Consider the following 5,114-nt stretch of genomic DNA (forward strand, 5'->3'; position numbering starts at 1 on the left):
TTAATGTAACGAATATTGAAGAAAGATTATATTTCACACAATATGCATATATTACACATACAGAAATATTGTTCTCGTACCTCTGAAAACACCAGAAAAAAGAGCGTAATCACTAAAGCACAAGCTAAAAACAATGGCATAATTTTTGTTTTACTACAAAGTAGATTAAATTTAATCACATTGCTGTGCTTTATCCTCAATTAATTATAAACCTATTATCCTATTTTTACTTTGGTATTATTCAGTTATAAATTTGATGATTCTTTATGCGATGAAAATTAATTATAATATTATAACAGTATATTTTTTTTTACTTTTTAAGGTAACTTTTGAAAGAAGTAAAAAACTTCCAAACTATGAAATGCTTTTTTTCTTTTTTATGCTTTGAAATTCTAATCAATATTGAACAAGACCTACATTATGTAGCTGTAGGTCACTTGTTTTACGATTCTTTTGAGCTATAAAGGAACCCAAATGTTACCGGATAAAACAATCAACATTAAGTGTTCTACAAAACGCTTAATACAACTAATGAAACGATGTATAATACCAGAATTGTTTCTGCTTTTGAATTCTATCCTAAATTATTACTTATCACACGTACGTTTTTCTTCTAATTTTTATTTGACTGCTTGCATATATCTCTAGTGAAAACTATGCCGATAGTTGTTTTTTTTAAACCAGTTAAATTGATAATTTGACATAATAAAGTTAACAAGTAAATATAATAACTGTTGCCACTGTATAATTTTAAGCTGTGTTCTCAAATTATACAAACATATTTTGTCTCGTTTTTGACACTGAAGGGCAGGCACATAAACTCCGTTATTACTTCATCATGGCAAATAATAATTGAGAACACATTAAAAATAATAAACGTTACATTAGATAGTTAATAATGTTAGTTTTTATCTCAAGTTTGAAGTACATTTGAAATCACTTGAAATTTAACAATCCAAATGTTAAATAATTTTTTTTTAAATATTGTAGTTATTGCAAATGAAAGCTAAAACATTGTAAACATAGAGAAGTATAAAAATAAAAACAAATACAGTAGACTCCCAACTATCCGGGGTAATGACTGGCCAGGGGCCCACGGATAATCCAAAAACACGGTTAAAGCGATGACGGGGGGAAAAATGAATGAATTAAATTTTTTTAATCCCGACTGTCGATACAAACACTTTAACACCCGCCTCTCATAGTAACGTCCAAATTCGTTTCAGGAAAACATTGCACTAATAATAAAACAGCTATTAAACAACGCATATTTATATTACAAAAAAAATATTGAATAGATTAAATTTAAATTAAAAAAACACGAAACGCATTGTTTACATAATATGGCTAGGCCTAAGTAGGTGCTAAAACATTTCTGTTACAAAATAATAATGCTTTTAATATACAAGATATATTTGATTTCTAATAGGATTTAAAAATAACATAAAACCTTAGTGTGTTGTATTATAACACAAAATTATTTAACCTGTTAACGTAATTCCCGACTCTGTTGTTTACAATTTGCGTTACTGCCTTGATAAGCCACTAGCGCAGCCTGTTATGCCTGAGTTAAACTAACCCTGAAAGCTTTTGGTTTTTCTCACCAGAGCTGCTACTTTGAGGTGCGGGTGTATTTTATGTACATCGTACGTACGTACATTATGTACATCGTACGTACGTACATTATATACACTTACCCGAATATGTACATCAATGCAGCATTTTCTAGCTTGATTCACAACAAACATTATTTTAATACATACGTAATAGGTACTAAAGTGTTCACATAATTTACAAAAGAACAAAAACAAATGCAATGCATACAACAAAAACATTGTATTTTACTGTTACCACCATAGTTACACCGCAGTAAAAAAGTCTTTAAATGACGTCTGCTTCTTGGATTCATTTTCTTTCTTACGAATATTGGAAAGAATCCTCCGTAAAACCACTTTGTCCGTAAGGAGGCTATGTTCGTCCGTGTCCAGGTAGTCGAGAAGTCCTTCGGCATAACTGCGCGCGAGGGTGTGCTACACTTTTACAGGCTGTTCACCTCCACTCTCGCTTCCAGTTTCTTCCCCTTTGATTTTCTGAACGATGTCATCATCAGTTAGTGCAGCAAAACCAGGCTGGTTTGCATCACATTCAAACCATTCTACAATGTCTTGCTCACGTACTTGCTCGCCGCCTGATACATCATTAGCAAGTTGCGCTAAATGTGCAGCTGGAATTACCATTTCGTCATTAGCGAAACCTAAGAAATCATCTTCATTAACGGGAATAATTTTTCTCCACGGTTTTACTAGAGTTTATGGTTTTACTCGATCCCATGCTGCAGCAATTTCGTAAATAGCATCCAGAACACTGTAGTTTTTCCAAAATGATTTTAAATCATTTCCTTCATCAATGCATTTCTGGAGCAATCTGGAACGATAAATTCGTTTCAAGGTAGAAATCACACCTTGATCCATTGGCTGGATTAGTGCGGTGACATTTGTTGGCAAATATTCGACGAATATTTCACCATTATCTGATTTCAGTATGGCTGCATTCGGGTGAGAGGGGGCCGTATCTAGCACAAGCACCGCTCTTTCTGGCAACCCTTTGCTTCTCAGAAATTCACTGACCGCTGGTACAAATGTTTTATCAAACCACTCCTTAAATATGACTATCCATCCATGCTCCATTGTGGTTGAAATACTTTACTGGCAAGTTATTCAAGTCAGCTCTTGCACCTGTGAAAGATCGAGGCTTTTTTGCCTTTCCTATGACAGTTAATTTTAGCTTGTGTGTTCCAGACGCATTTGCGCAACACATAACTGTCAATCTTTCTTTACTAGCCTATGGCCTGGTGCTCTCTTTTCACTCTCAGATGCTAGTGTTCTTGTAGGTAGACATTTCCAGTATAGCCCGGTTTCATCGGCATTGTAAATTTGATCTGGAGTTGAATTTTCTCTTTCAATTACTTCCTGAAACTCACCGCGAAATGCATCTGCAGCTGTTTGATACCCACTTAACTTTTCACCTTGATTACTAATTTTGCGAATTCCATGACGATTTTTGAATCTCGTTAGCCATCCCGAAGATGCATCAAAATTCCCTTCCAGACCCAGATTTTCATAAAAGAACTTTGCTTGTGTACTGCAAATTATGCCAGACACCGGGATCCCTTGAGCCCGTTGTTGATTAAACCATTCTACCATGGCCTTATCCAGATCTTGATATGTGGATTGTTCCATGGTTTTGTGTTTCTCCAAACCACTTGTACAGTCTTATGTGGATGCAAAATTTAACAGTTCATCCTTTTTCTTTCATATGTCTCGCACAGTTTGTTCCCCAATGCTATTCTTGGGACAGCTGTTTTGTACTTCTTCCTTTTTCTAGCTGATCAATAATTTTTAATTTTTTTTAATGTTGAGTACCACTCGTTTGCGTTTATTAGACATTACTGTCAAAATATTACTACAGGAAACAATACCACACAAAGCAACTGCGCGAGCCAGTATCAGTCGCGTGAGTCACGCAGCAGCGGCGCCAACCTGAGCCCGGCTCACAAGGTCGCGTGGAACACAAGCGCGCACGGTTAACTGGGGTGCGTTTGTGATTGCTCCTGCTGTTTTGAAGTTCATGACGCATATTAATACTTACCAACTATGCATGTACCGTGTTTGGCAGCATTATTCGTCGAGAATCGCAGCATTAAATGCTCAGTCACATCAATAGATTACAAATATAAAAAAAAGTCAAAAAATTATTTTGGTTTTTATGGTTTATGCAAGTGAATTATGGCACGGTTAATCTGCACCCGGATAATCGGGAGTCTTGTAGTTCTATGACAAATATTGTCAGTGTCCAGTTTTTTTTTTTAATTTACGTATGACACTTCCCATTGTCAAAACACGGAGTTCAGAAACTGGTTGTACATTTTTATCGCATCAGAATCCCCGTGTAGATTAATACAATTATTATTACTAACCATAAAAATTAACACAAATGATTCCACAAATTTCAGATTACTCTATATACTTATACTGCTCGATGAAATTAATTTGAACCTCCGTGATGTTTTATACTTTGTCATTTTTGTTTAAACAATGAATTCAAAAGCTACACACAAAAAACCAATATATAAATTTTTCATTAAAAAATATTATACTATTTCAAATATAACAATGAATTGATTGCAGTATAAATAATAAAAAAAACATTATCAAATGTTCCTGGTCAAATGTTCACTTGTAACAAAAAACGGATAACTCATTGGCAGTCAAAATTATATACTCTTCTGTTAAGTCAGTTGGAATACTACATGAATAATTCAAAGTATTTTACCCTCATACAACTTTTGTCACTAAAATCTGAACAAATTATATTTTTCGATAAATTTATGTTAGTCACATGAGAGTCTATAAACATTTTTTTCTTACATTTAAAAAGCATTACTGAAATATACCGTACCAAGTGTTAGAGTCGTTTGAAATTATTGTACACACAGTATTTTATATCCTTCCACGATCTATTTACAACAAGTGTGGAATGAGTTTTCAAAAAATCCTCGGCTTCCTTCTTCCCAGGAACTTTTATAATTGTATAAAACCCTTGAAAAATGTTTTCTCTGCAAACAATTCTTCTTGCGACCAATTTCTTTTTTTTATTATTTTGCGAACTTTTTTCGAGTCCTTAGAATTGTTTTGTGCTGAAAAAGTGGGTTTATTTTGTGTTGATGAAGTGTCTTGTCCTGCATCTTCCTGAACCAAAACTGGGTCATCTTCTATTTCATCTTCATAGTCGATTTCACCGCTGACATCAATTGTATCCAGATTTTGGTTCTTCATTTGGGATACGTTTCCCCTTTCCATATTAATAAGTAATTTGCCAATTTTGCAAGTTGCATGGTGTCTTCAGATAGCCTGTAATACTGGCGATGAACCATGATATCATGACCCATGAACTTTGCTACCGAATAAAGCTCTTGATCTCTTAGATTTAGCAACTGTGTTAGAGTTACAACATGCTTTCTCCATCTGGTAGATGTGATGTTTGTAGGTGAAGAGGCTCCACATAGTCGTGTGAACTTATGCAACAGTGTGTCGGCTCTAAAGTGTCCTTCTTTG

Source organism: Bacillus rossius, chromosome 5 (assembly GCF_032445375.1).
Source record: "Bacillus rossius redtenbacheri isolate Brsri chromosome 5, Brsri_v3, whole genome shotgun sequence".
Taxonomy (NCBI): Eukaryota; Metazoa; Arthropoda; class Insecta; order Phasmatodea; family Bacillidae; genus Bacillus; species Bacillus rossius.